Raw genomic sequence first — 15,187 nt, forward strand, 5'->3', positions numbered from 1 at the left:
TTGGTTATTGTGTAACAGCTGGTGTGTTCACTGTACGTGTAATTTGCACGTTCCTGTCAGTTTGTCCTATGTAGTAGTTTGAACATATGATCGTATCATAATTTTGATTGTAACCTGCTCCCCTACCACTGAACATCCAGATCCACACTGAATGACCAGATAGCGTTGATAGAAGAGATAGAGAAGATCCAACGGAGAGCAGCGCGCTTCGTTACAGGATCATTTAGTAATCGCGAATGCGTTACGGAGATGATAGATAAACGCCAGTGGAAGACTGCAGGAGAGACGCTCAGTAGCTCGGTACGGGCTTCTGTTAAAGATTCGAGAACATACCTTCACCGAAGAGTCATGCAGTATATTGCTCCCTCCTACGTATATCTCGCGAAGAGACCATGAGGATAAAATCAGAGAGATTAGAGCCCACACAGAATCATACCGACAATCCTTCTTTCCACGAACAATACGAGACTGGAATAGAAGGGAGAACCGATAGAGGTACTCAGGGTACCCTCCGCCACACACCGTCAGGTGGCTTGCGGAGTATGGATGTAGATGTAGATGTAGATAGTTATTCACTTAGTTTTAAAGTCAAAAGACGATACGGCATCAAGCGTCTAAGAAACTCCTGTCAGATACTGTTTGGCAGCTGCGATTTTTTATCATTTAAACAGAAACTCTAAGAGTGGTGGTGTGGCTCATGAGTGAAATGCGTTTCATAGTTTTTGTAGACACAATGAACACATGTCAGAACTCACACCGTTAACTTGGCAATAATTTACACCAAGCCACAGTCCTTAGATCCTTATTTTAAAGTAAAATCATCCGAACAGTGCTCAACTGGTACGCTGCACACACTCCTGTAACTGTTGCATAGACACCTAACTTTTTTCTCGCCACGTAGATGGAGCTCTTTGACAGGGAACTTCCAATGTAATCCACGTCACGAATAACAGGCCTACATATACGGCTTATGCTCGCTCGCGTTGCTCGGTGGATGTAGTTCCGCGTAAGTCTGGTAGATGTCAGTACAGCCGCTTTGGCCTCAAGTAGCGACTGCACTCGACTTCCCTGATGCTCATTCGACCATCTCATGCTCGAACTGCGGCTCAGCAACTTGTTGTAGGATCATGACGCATGAGCGTGAAATGAAGGAGTGCGAAAGCGAAGCTTGATTCGAATCAATAAAGACGGTAGTCATAACAATGTTTGGAACAGATTTTCATTAGTAATTGATAAGGATGTCGGCTACATGTACTGTGGCAAGTGATCTATCTCCTTCCTTACAGATCCGCCTTACACATCTGAAGGTTCCGAAGTATTACCAATTTCAGTGAAAACTTCCGTAGTTAAAGAGGTGCGTAGAAATTTGTGCCAGAGATGTTTGTCCATCTACGTTAATATTAGGTGTAAGATTTCGTGCGTTATGTCAGGAGGTTGTAAATGTCGTTTCAGAATTGGGACATGTAGACATTGCCAACATTTTGCCTCACCCCACATGCATGTGGATGTATAGCGGATATCTGGTCCGCTACATATCGGAAAATATATATCTATTGTGCGCACTTTATGTATCAAGTTTAGGCACTGCGAAATATGGTACTGGTCAGAATTCACTTCTCCGAGAAGAAAAAGGTCTGAGGAATTTATTAAGAACTACATAGAGGAAACATTTTTCAGAATGTTAGGAGTAAATCCCACTCTTTTGATAAAATTTTATTGGTCATTGACTGAGTCGCTAATATAGGCAAGGCATTGCACTCCTTTCAGCATTATGCATGCTTTACACATGTTTGGAACACAGTCGTAAAACACAGTAACGATGACGATTATTTGTTAAATGAGGTTACCGGGATTTTTCCACGACTTATTCTGCCGGAGATACTGTCCGTTCCATGAAGAAAACAGGAGACGTGAATTCGCTGCAGCCAAGCTTGAAGCTAGGAAAATTAAAGTAGGGGGAACATCTTATTCAGAATGCTACAGACAGGCAGTACCATAAAATCATGGAAATGCCTCCGGAGAGAAGTGTGTCTGAAAAATTTTCTGGTTATCACAACAACACTGCAAAATAACTCGTGGCTTTTCAGAGCCATTCAAAGATACTACAGAAGTGCTGGAAGGTCAGAAATTTTCAACAATTCAGTTTTTTTTAAAGATTCATAAAATGAAAAGGCATTGTAATACACGGCCTGAAGATATGAGAGGTACATTTAAATTACTTTGGATGCAATTATCTTGTTCAGAACACGTAGTGTGTTCAGCAACAGAAAATTTTGCTTACCTGCAAAACTCCAGTTTCAGTGTCACCAATATTTTGGCATTACAGCACAAGTATCATATGTAGTCGGCGTTCCAAAACATCTCGAAGGTGTTCTACAGGATTCAGGTCAGGACTCTGTGCAGGCCAGTCCATTACAGGGATGTTATTGTCGTGCAACCACTCCGCCACAGGTCGTGCATTGTGAACAGGTGCTCGATCGCGTTGAAAGATTGAATCGTCATCCCTGAATTGCTCTTCAACAGCGAGAAGCAAAAAGGTGCTTAAAACGTCAATGTAAGCCTGTGCTGTGATAGTGCAACGCAAAACGAAAACGGGTGCAAGTCGCCTCCATGAAAAACACGACCACACCATAACACCACAGCCTCCGAATTTTACTGTTGGCACTAGAGACGCTGGCAGATGACGTTCACAGAGCATTCGCCATACCCACACCCTACCATCCGATCGCCACAACGTGTACCGTGATTCGTCACTCCACACAACGTTTTTCCACTGTTCAGTCGTCCAATGTTTACGCTCCTTACACCAAGAGTGGCGACGTTTGGCATTTGTTGGCGTGATGTGTGGCTTATGAGCAGCCACTCGACCATGAAATCCAAGTTTTCTCACCTCCCGCCTAACTGTCACAGTACTTGCAGCGGATCCCGATGCAGTTTGGAATTGATGTGTGATGGTCTGGTTAGATGTCTGCCTATTACACATTACGACCCTATTCAACTGTCAGCAGTCTCTGTCAGTGGACAGAGGATGTTACACCGAGCGAGGTGGCACACTGGACTCGCACTTGGGAGGACGACGGTTCAGTCTTGCATACTGATTTAGCTTTTCCGTGATTTCCCTAAATCGTTCCAGGCTAATGCTGGGATAGTTCCTTTGAAAGGACACGGCCGACTTCCTTCCCTAATCCGATGAGACCGATGACCTCACTGTTTGGTCTCTGCCCCCAAAAACAACCAACAGACGATTTTGGCCTGTACGCTTTTGTACTGTACGTATCCCTTCACGTTTCTACTTCGCTATCACATCGGAAACAGTGGGCCAAGAGATGTTGAGGACTGTGGAAATCTCGCTTACAGACGTATGACACAAGTGACACAAAGTCACCTGGCCATGTTCGAAGTCCGTGAGTTCTGCGGAGCCCCCCTTTCTGCTCTCTTACAATATCTAATGACTACTGAGGTCACTGATATGGAGTACCTGGCAGTAGATGGCAGCACAACGCACCTAAAATGAAAAACGTATGTTTTAGGGCTGTCTGGATACTTTTCAGCCGGCCGGATTGGTCGAGCGGTTCTAGGCGCTACAGCCTGGAAGCGTGAGACCGCTACGGTCGCAGGTTCGAGTCCTGCCTCGGGCAGGGATGTGTGTGATGTCCTTAGGTTAGTTAGGTTTAAGTAGTTCTAAGTTCTAGGGGACTGATGACCTCAGAAGTTAAGTCCCATAGTGCTCAGAGCCATTTGAACCATTTGATCACATGGTGTATGTGTGTTAACGTTCCCACTTAAGTGAAAAGTTGACCCATCAGAAATGGCTCTGAGCACTATGGGACTTAACATCTGAGGTCATCAGTCCCCTAGAACGTAGAACTACATAAACCTAACTAACCTAAGGACATCACACACATCCATGCCAGAGGCAGGTTTCTAACCTGCGACCGTAGCGGTCGCGCGGTTCCAGACTGAAGCGCCTAGAACCGCTCGGCCACTAAGGCCGCCTGAAGAAATGTTAATCGCCATGTAATCGATTAACATATTGGTATAGAAGATCTTGCGAGCAATTCTATCAGTGTCTTCTTTTTGCTTGTACGATCGTCAATCTGTTCAGTTTCAAACGCAAACGGTTTCTGTACACATGCCAAACAGTTGTATGTGGGATTTGCAGTTCGCGAGATGCACGCCTGGTCGATTTCGTAGGGCTGTTGACAAAACATTGTCTCACTCGCTCAACGACGTCGTCAGATGTGCTTGGACGACCTGATGATTTCCCATGTCTTACTGAACACCCTGTTTCTTCAAATCCCTGTTTCTTATGCCAAGCGTAAACTGTAGGCCAACTAGGAGGATCTGTAGCATACTTGGTACTGAAATTACGCTGAACTGTTGTCGCCGACTTCGATCCTTCAAACCAAAACACAGAGCTAGCACGCTCGGGTCCAGTGAAGGCAGCCATCTTTAACTCATCTGCCGCTAGCGCTCCTTACGGTGTGATTTGGCACTAGCAATCTACGCGAGAGTTAATGCAGTTCCCTACAGATTTCCACTACAATCATCTCTGTAGGTAAAACCAATTAATTTATACGAATTTTCAAGGTTGTAAAGTCCTTTTTGAAACCCCCTGTATTTATCTATGTCCTCTGAGAGAACATCGGCTTTGCTCAGGAGCCAAAGAAGGAACTCACTGTTTCCGGAGTGCCTAGACATAGGGCCATATCATACTCAATCTACTGATGAGGCTGGCTTGTATTTAACCCAGATGGAAGCCTGCCCGGTTAGCTGTACGGTCTAATGCACTGCTTGGCACGAATCCACCTGGTGGATTAGTGTCGAGGTCCGATATGCCGGCCAGTATGTGGATGGTCTTTTAGGCGGTTTTGCCATCTGCATCGACGAATGTGGGCTGGTTCCCCTTAGTCTGCCTCAGTTGCACTATGTCGGCGACTGCTGCGCAAACACTTTTTCTCCACATATGTGTACACCATAATTACTCTACCACGCAAACATTTCGGGTTACATCTGTCTGGTGTGAGACGTTCCAGGGAGGGGCGGTTCCACTGGGGGCCAAACCGCACAATAACCCTGGCTTCGGTGTGGAGAGGCGGTGAGGTGAGTGCTGTGTCCTGTTGTTGGGTTGTGAACCACTGAGAGCTACGGAGAGGACGAAGCCTCTCCGTCGTTTCTAGGTCCCCATTTCCATACAATACAATAACCCGGATGGATAGTGATGACGACTTTGACGCACTTGAGAGGTTAAAGCGTAACCGTGGTCTCTTTCCCAAGCCATCTAATTTAGCGAGAAGAATGCCAGCCTCAAATGTAACTAGTGAAAGAATTTTCAGTATGGCATGGAACCTTATATCGAAAAGGCAAGGCAAACATTATCCGAAACGAGTTGATTCATTGTAATTACGCTAACAGGGAATAATTTGGAGACAATTTTCTTTCTCTCAGATTTCTAATTTCTTAGTGGTCAAGTTTACATACATACATTTGAGCCAACAAAGCAGATGGTGTTGTAAAACACAGCAATGTAATTTTTCATTATGAGACGGACCATCATTACAAAGTTGCTAGTTACATAGTTTTAATGTGAAACTCCAACCTGTTTCCAGATTTTCGTTATTGCATAACGCAAGTTACTTTCAAATGGTTCAAATGGCTCTGAGCACTATGGGACTCAACTGCTGCGGTCATTAGTCCCCTAGAACTTAGAACTACTTAAACCTAACTAACCTAAGGACATCACACACATCCATGCCCGAGGCAGGATTCGAACCTGCGACCGTAGCAGTCGCACTGTTCCGGACTGCGCGCCTAGAACCGCGAGACCACCGCGGCCGGCAGTTACTTTCACTTATGGATCACAGTGATGTCGCAATTAGGCACTACCGTCCAGGTATATATGTCTACAGCGTAAATAAATTGATTTGCGTGTAGCTCCATCAGCTGGTAGGAGTATGTTGGATACGACAGCAGTCTCCAGACACACAAAGCTGCTAGCTACACAAATGGTCGCAACAGCAGTGGGGCGAGCCCACCAGACTTAGCGGCCTCTGCCCTCCCGACAGGCGTCTCATTTAACCATAGCGTGCCTGCTTCCAGCATTTGTACTCGGGCGAGCCATGACCAAGTATGGTGGGCTTGAACGAGTTTGAGCGAGCAAAATGCCTCTAGTAGGAATGTTTGCTCTTGTCAGTATTAAGATTGTGGATGTTATGGCTAAAATAATTTGTCGCTAATGACAAGTTTGCATTCTGTCACTAAGTTGAGAGTTCTTTTTAGATACCATTTTGAGGTGCCATAATATGAATGATTACCTGTAAGATTTACTTTCACAGTCAATGAAGATACTTTCATTATAAGAGAAATCCAACTTGGTGTCTTGACCTACCACTGTTGAAACTCATACCAACTCCACGTGATGGTTTGCTTAGGTTTGTTAGCGGATCAAGCAAGTTAACAAAATAGTTCTACAGCATTTTCTTCTCTAGGTATCTGACATGCATTTTACATACAATATCTGTAAATTGCGGGTAGAGATGACGTCAATTCCATCCGAGATACATTTAGATAAGTGAAATTTAATGGCTCTAACATCAACGTGAGAGCTGTTGATACTATAGTGGAACAATTTGTGCCTTATACCACAGTCAATTATAAATGTGCTTGTGCAGGAAATACCTTGTAATAGCTCATCCAGGTATGTGGTCAGTGTGGTGCAGCTGGAAGAGTACTAAAGGTTGCCGTAGTAGCACCTTAACCCCATAGATACAACAGTAGATCCCATGGCAAGTGCAGTAAGACAGTAGCAGTAGATTCGTACTATATATTCAAACAAGTATTAGTAACACGGCAGTATTATTCTTTAGCTAACACTGATTCTCGCTGTTGGTATGTCTTGATGTGATGTAGTTTGATATCAATATACACAACATGTAAAATCCTGTCATCCTTCCTATAAACAGAAAGCAGTGTATTTTTAAGTTGTTTTGAATCGATTCCTCACATAATCTGCGTTTTGCGTTATACGTAAGCCATCTCTCACTTCCAGCACGTTTGTAAATAGTGACAGTGGAGGAATCTGAAGATGTGAGCGACATGTAAAAGGTAATCGATTGATGGTGCAATGGGACTTCTGTTTGTAAGTTTACATGCTTCCATAGTATTTCTAAATCATTTTCTTAACGAATACCGGTAGTTTCAGCAATGGCATTTTTGTTGCAGGTATTTTGCTGCTCCTGATAGCGAATGTCAACAGACGCGGTGTGAAACAACTACACTTCCAGACTTGGAGGAACTCTAGAAGCCTTCTAGGTTGTAAAATATTGAAATATGTCTGACTGTAGTGGAATATTTCCAACAATCGTCGAACATACCGGTGTTCGTTAGGAAAATGATTTAGAAATACTATGGAAGCATGTAAGCTTACAAACAGAAGTCCCATTACACCACCAATCGATTACCTTTTACATGTCGCTCACATGTGCATCGTCGAGAGAAGTTTGATTTTATGAAGGTTACTCTGAAGTGTTTCAAAGTTCACAGTTTGGATATTTTATATGAAGTGGGAATATGGCAATTTGTTTGCTGCACAGTGGAGACTATGTAACACATTTACATGTTACTTCAAAGCCCCTGTTTCAGCCCAAATTGTAACAAAGTGCCCTCTGTTACAGAGAATGTGTAATAAAATACCCCTTTTACGATAGGAATTGTAACAAATTACGTCCTGTTACAATGATATTGTAAGCAATTGGCCCAACTGATTATTAGAAAAGGCTAAATGACAAATATGATGTGGTTAAACATTTTATATGTAAAAGCTATTCGTTGATGCAGAATTTATTATGGACGCTCGTGCTCTACCTAAAATAGGATTCTGACACACACCACATGATTAAATGGAGGGTATACATTCAATACAAATAGCGTTATTTCTTCATGGAAAAAAATACCACCCCCATCTCTTCAAGGAAAAAAAATTTATATGGGTAAACATAGCACTCATCGTCACATACTGTTGAGATGATGCTCTCGATGCTTTAGGACTAACAACCGTTACAGCTTCCTGAAGCTAAATATTAGCTGAATCTCTTGCTGTAATTAATACATCTTTGTCTGACATACAGTACGCTTATGAAATATTATTCATATGATTTTCTCTACATATGATTTCTGTGGTTTTCATTCAATGCAGGTGACAAAATTTTAAACAGGTTTTTGATTCATCTCTGAAAGTGACTAAAGTCATGGGACACCTGTTTTCATGGATCAATATATGTGGCATGATACTCAAGATCACATGCAATTATTATGTGAACTGACTCATTTTTTTCCAAAATGTATTTTCTTCTCATTTATAAATGAAACAAAAGGTGTATTTATGGTTTAAATCTTGTTATATATACTCCAGAATCCGAGATGATAACATCGTTTGTGGCAGATTATTAGTTACAATTTTACTGCAGCATGGAGCAATCTGTTACAATTTCACTGTAAAATGGGATATTTTGTTACAATTTTCGCTGAAACAGAGGTTAATTTGTTAAAATTGTTGTTGTTACAATAGTATTTTATTACAATTACAGGTTTTTCCTGAAAACGAGGCAGTATGTTACAATTTCACTATAACATGAATAATATTTGTTACAATTTTGCGGCAACACATAGATGTATGGCGTGAGTGTTATGCACTCTCCCCTGTGCAGCACAACAAAATTCTTCAGTTTCTCTCCACTTTCCCACTTCATATAAAATATTCAAAGCCTGAGTTTTTGTCTGGAATATTTCAGAGCAGGCCGGAAGTATTTTACTACAGACAAAATTATTTCAGTGTCCTACAACCAAGAAGGCTTCTAGAATTCCTCTAAGTACGCATGTGCAGTTCTTTCACATTACATCTGCTGGCATTTGCTATTGTGACCAGCGACAGACCTCCTGCACAAGCGCCATTCTTGATGAATCATACCAGTATCCATCATCGAAATGATTTGGATATCATATGGAGGTGCGTAAGTTTACATAAGTTTAAGTCCCACTACCGTCCAATCGATTATGGTTGAAATGATTGTGAGCACTATGGGACTTAACATCTGAGGTCATCAGTCCCCTAGAACTTAGAACTACTTAAACCTAGCTAACCTAAGGACATCACACACATCCATGCCTGAGGCAGGATTCGAACTCGCAACCGCAGCGGTCGCGCGGTTCCAGACTGAAGCGCCTAGAACCGCTGGGCCACAGCGGCCGGCAATCGATTATGACATTGCAAAACTTTCACATATCACTCACACCTTCAGCTTTCTCAACTACATTTACAAATCTAATGGAAGTGATAGATGCATTATGTATTAAAAAAAAAGCACTCCGGCTTCAGGCCACGAGTGGCCTACCGGGACCATCCGACCGCCGTGTCATCCTCAGTTGAGGGTGCAGATAGGAGGGGCGTGGGGTCAGCACACCGCTCTCCCGGTCGTTATGATGGTATTCTTGACCGAAGCCGCTACTATTCGGTCGAGTAGCTCCTCAAATGCAGAGGAGAGAGCAGATAGGTGGAAAGAATACATTGAAAGCCTCTATGAGGGTGAAGATTTGTCTGATGTGATAGAATAAGAAACAGGAGTCGATGTAGAAGAGATAGGGGATCCAGTATTAGAATCGGAATTTAAAAGAGCTTTGGAGGACTTACGGTCAAATAAGGCAGAAGGGATAGATAACATTCCATCAGAATTTCTAAAATCATTAAGGGAAGTGGCAACAAAACGACTATTCACGTTGGTGTGTAGAATATATGAGTCTGGCGACATACCATCTGACTTTCGGAAAAGCATCATCCACACAATTCCGAAGACGGCAAGAGCTGACAAGTGCGAGAATTATCGCACAATCAGCTTAACAGCTCATGCATCGAAGCTGCTTACAAGAATGATATACAGAAGAATGGAAAAGAAAATTGAGAATGCCCTAGGTGACGATCAGTTTGGCTTTAGGAAAAGTAAAGGCACGAGAGAGGCAATTCTGACGTTACTGCTAATAATGGAAGCAAGGCTAAAGAAAAATCAAGACACGTTCATAGGATTTGTCGACCTGGAAAAAGCGTTCTACAATATAAAATGGTGCAAGCTGTTCAAGATTCTGAAAAAAGTAGGGGCAAGCTATAGGGAGAGACGGGTCATATACAATATGTACAACAACCAAGAGGGAATAATAAGAGTGGACGATCAAGAACGAAGTGCTCGTATTAAGAAGGGAGTAAGACAAGGCTGTAGCCTTTCGTCCCTACTCTTCAATCTGTACATCGAGGAAGCAATGATGGAAATAAAAGAAAGGTTCAGGAGTGGAATTAAAATACAAGGTGAAAGGATATCAATGATAAGATTCGCTGATGACATTGCTATCCTGAGAGAAAGTGAAGAAGAATTAAATGATCTGCTGAACGGAATGAACAGTCTAATGAGTACACAGTATGGTTTGAGAGTAAATCGGAGAAAGACGAAGGTAATGAGAAGTAGTAGAAATGAGAACAGCGAGGAACTTAACATCAGGATTGATGGTCACGAATTCAATGAAGTTAAGGAATTCTTATACCTAGGCAGTAAAATAACCAATGACGGACGGAGCAAGGAGGACATCAAAAGCAGACTCGCTATGGCAAAAAAGGCATTTCTGGCCAAGAGAAGTCTACTAATATCAAATACCGGCCTTAATTTGAGGAAGAAATTTCTGAGAATGTACGTCTGGAGTACAGCATTGTATGGTAGTGAAACATGGACTGTGGGAAAACCGGAACAGAAGAGAATCGAAGCATTTGAGATGTGGTGCTATAGACGAATGTTGAAAATTAGGTGGACTGATAAGGTAAGGAATGAGAAGGTTCTACGCAGAATCGGAGAGGAAAGGAATATGTGGAAAACACTGATAAGGAGAAGGGACAGGATGATAGGACATCTGCTAAGACATGAGGGAATGACTTCCATGGTACTAGAGGGAGCTGTAGAGGGCAAAAACTGTAGAGGAAGACAGAGATTGGAATACGTCAAGCAAATAATTGAAGACGTAGGTTGCAAGTGAAAGGAATTCGTGGCGGGCCGCATCAAACCAGTCAGTAGACTTAAGGCCAAAAAAAAAAAAGCTCCTCAATTGGCATCACGAGACTACGAGACTGAGTGCACCCCGAAAAATGGCAACAGCGCATGGCGGCCTGGACGGTCACCCATCCAAGTGCCGGCCACGCCCGACAGCGCTTAACTTCGGTGATCTCACGGGAACCGTGCCCATAATATGTATAAAGTCAAACATTTACAATTTATGTGATGAATAGATCAAAATTCACTTAAACATATAATGTTAGCCAGGACATTACGTTGCTTTTTGTTTATAGGGATGATGACTGGAGTTTAACGCTTTGTCTACATATATATCAAATTTCTATCACACTAAGGCACACCAACAGCGAAAAGCAGCGTTAGTTAAAGAATAATACTGCCATCTTCAAAATGTGTGTAGTTATAATACATTTAGTTAAGGCGTTAAATAATTACCAAGTTAATGTTGCGAGTTCTGACATGTTTTTAGTGTGGCTACCAAAACCATGACACACATTTCACTGGCGAGCTACTACTCAACTCATACAGTATACTACGCTTTCCCGGGTTCGATTCCCGGCGGGGTCAGGGATTTTCTCTGCCTCATGATGGCTGGGTGTCGTGTGATGTCCTTAGGTTAGTTAGGTTTAAGTAGTTCTAAGTTCTAGGGGACTGATGACCATAGATGTTAAGTCCCATAGTGCTCAGAGCCATACTACGCTTTCTGTCAGCATGATTCAAAAAATTACAGCTGCCAAATAGAATCTGAAAGGAATTTCGTAAATGCTTCATACCGTGTCGTGTGCTGAGTTTAAAACTGAGTTAAAGTATAGGTGTTCACCATGCATTTTAAAATTTTCCCACCACTTTAACTTAGATCAGATGGGGCATGACTGCAGCAGCATCACCAATAACATACTTATGTTGGAAATCGGAACTACTATCCCGCACTTCACATTAGACAGTCGAATAAGAAGTATATGAGCTATGCCCATGTGCATGGAGCTGTCATGAGCTGGGGAGTTGGAGTCAATGGTCATGGCTCCGGTCCTCAGGTGACTGTAGCACTACAGTGAGTTGTGTTGGTGCGGTGAGGCATGCGGTGGGATCTCACCGGCAGTGATCTTTGCGAAGTGTGTTTTTGCTTAAATAAAGACACAACTGTTGCTACTCAATGCCAGCAGTCACGGCACTTGTTTAAACATTAAATATGAGCACAAGACAAGTGAACTTAAACTTGAGGCAAGTGGGCTCTGAACTGTAACGTCATAGGAATAGGGAAAACCAATGATTTTTTTTTAATTTCCTTCCCTATCCACTTAGGATAGGATTCCTAGTTTAGCACAGGTGACGCTACAAGTGTGCTGGCTGCGCCAGCGTACTGGGAAATCTGACAATCACGCAGGCTCCACCAGTATCCTCAGGCCCAACATCTAGTTCTGCGACATAATAGAGCTTGGGAAAACCTGAGAACCGTGCAGCCTGTGCCAGAATCTTCAGGTCCGCCAGCTTTGCTCGCACTCTTGGCTTCTGACGTCAGAGGGTTGCGCCAATATCAGCTAGTTTTTCATCCTGGACTTTTGAATATCACACCAATAAGACAAAGACCCATCTTGTATTTTCAACCAGTAGGATAATTGTGCATTGTGGATTTCTGATTTCTACAGATTTACCCTTATGAAAACTACGCTACGTTAAATGTGGCGTCGGAAGGGAGTGGGAAAATCTTGGCTATTTTAAGTTTTCCCTCCAATTCTTGAATTTCCCGCCATTTTATGCATAGGGCAACTCACCAGTGTCAGAGGAATGGAGGGGGGGGGGGGGGTATGGTGAAAATGGACATCATTGATGACAACATAGGGGGGGGGGGCAGTGAGAGGAAATCTGGCAACAATTTAAACTGCGCTAGTAGTAGTAGTGACCCCATACCCATTGCAATCATAATTGACAATATCGTTAGGTTAACATGGGAACACGGAAGAATCGCTTACTGTGGAGACTCATGTTCACCAATATATGCTGAATGGTTTGCTCTGAACCTCTTTTGTCTATTCTCAAGTCATTCGTGCTTGACAGGGTTAGCATGTCTCCACTAGTTGCGGTGAGGCACTGACGTTCATCACCTTTCGCCTGTTCGTAGTTTCACCGTTCTTCAGCCACTTTCCACAGATGCTGACGATAATAGCATGCAAACAGCTAACCAAGTTCGCTATTTCCGAAATGCTTATTCCCAGGGGCCAGGACATAGCAATTTACCGTCTGTCAGTGTTGTGGCCCCTGTCATCGCTAGAATGTTTCCCCGTTCGTATCTGCTCTGCTCCGTTTACATCCTTTCCTTACCGCACTACGTGTTCGCAACGCCACTAGACGGTATTCAGTCATGATGAGCAGTGTTATGTTGACTCATTACTGTATGTTGTTCGGCGCCAAAGAACTTTGCATGGACTGATTCTTTCGTTAGACGCTCTATCGAACATATGATATCGATACTTCAAAAGGAGCTGCATTGCAGTGGCGCCTTTGCGAGCTGATCAGTGACAGTGCCGGCGTACCTACTTGGTCAAGGGCTGAAAATGTTTTCAGTATTAATTAAATTCATCGCCAAGCGAATTTCCACAGCTTCCTTCACCACTGAATCTCAGGACGATGAAATCGACACTTTCATAAAGTACGGAGTGACGGGTTTGAAGACATTGTTCTGCCATAGACCATTATTAGGCTGTAACAGACTTGTACTTTCTGTGTTCCGTGCACCTCTCCTGTGCCATACTGGTCGTCTGCCTGATGCATGAAAGGCCTCACTCGCGTGAGGACCATGCAAATTCCAGCCCTGCGGATCATCAATTCATCCTTTATGCAACACAAAAGCGTTGCAGGACGAAATATCACTTTAACTTTGTTCTTGGTGAAGATAAGACTTATTTTTAAAGAAAGACTTTGCGTATAAGGCAGGAAAGTCATGGATTTATGTGTACTTCATCTACCCCATTCGTTTAACTCACCTTAGATTTAATCCGTACCGACTCATGTATCTGTTGTAGAGACTTCACATTTGCTTCAAAAACTTCTTTTAAGGGGGATGTAATGGATTTTTGTCCAAAAAATCGATTTTTCAAAAATATTATTTTCTTGGCCTACACAGTTTAATCTATGTTTGCGTGAATTTTATCGATATAGCAGCTTTGGAAATGCCTTTAAATTGTTAAACTGATTAGCTCTGCACTGGCGGCTACTCCCACCTTTTACGACATTTCGGAAACTGCTTGCTCCAGCGGAATTTTTGTCAGTGTGAAGGCTGTTTTCTTTCGATGTCTTTGTTCAATGTTCAATTGTGTGTGAAATATTATGGGACTTAACTGCTAAGGTCATCAGTCCCTAAGCTTACACACTACTTAACCTAAATTATCCTAAGAACAAACACACACAGCCATGCCCGAGGGAGGACTCGAACCTCGATGTCTTTGGTTGACATCTATATCTCTGGGCGACATCTATTTTTTTGCCGGAAAACTTTCTTGCATGTGGTGTATTTACGTTTTGACAATACTAACACAAATTAGTAGGTGGAATGTTGAATTCGCAAACCTTCAGGTGGAAGTCAAGTTTTATGCATAATGGGTGGTCGAAAAACTGTGTTTAGGAAACGGACTTTTCATGGAAATCGGTTTACCAACAAAAAAGGGGAAGCAGCTCGAAATGAAGGACATAAGGTCTTAGCTTCATCATCGAAACTTGGGACAGGAGAATTGTACAGGTGCGTGAATGACGCTGATATGGATTCCACTGGATTCAGACTTATTGATTCGTTCAAAGCTGTAAAATCCGTACAGTACGACAATAGAAAAGTTTGAATGTGTTGGCCACATCCAAAAGAGGCTTGGTGCTAGGCTTCGTCGCTTGCTGCAGAACAAGAAAGATGAAGTACTTGAGGATGAAAAACCAGTAGGAGGAAAAGGCAGGCTTACTCTGAAAGAAATTGATTCTATTTAGTTATTTTATGGGAGAGATATTAGGAAAAACACACATAATTTGGAGGCAATGAGGCATATTATGTGGGCAATTTTTTTCCACAAACTATCCACTGACTAAAACCAATGCACAATATG

This window comes from Schistocerca gregaria, chromosome X, assembly GCF_023897955.1.
Source record: "Schistocerca gregaria isolate iqSchGreg1 chromosome X, iqSchGreg1.2, whole genome shotgun sequence".
Classification (NCBI taxonomy): domain Eukaryota; kingdom Metazoa; phylum Arthropoda; class Insecta; order Orthoptera; family Acrididae; genus Schistocerca; species Schistocerca gregaria.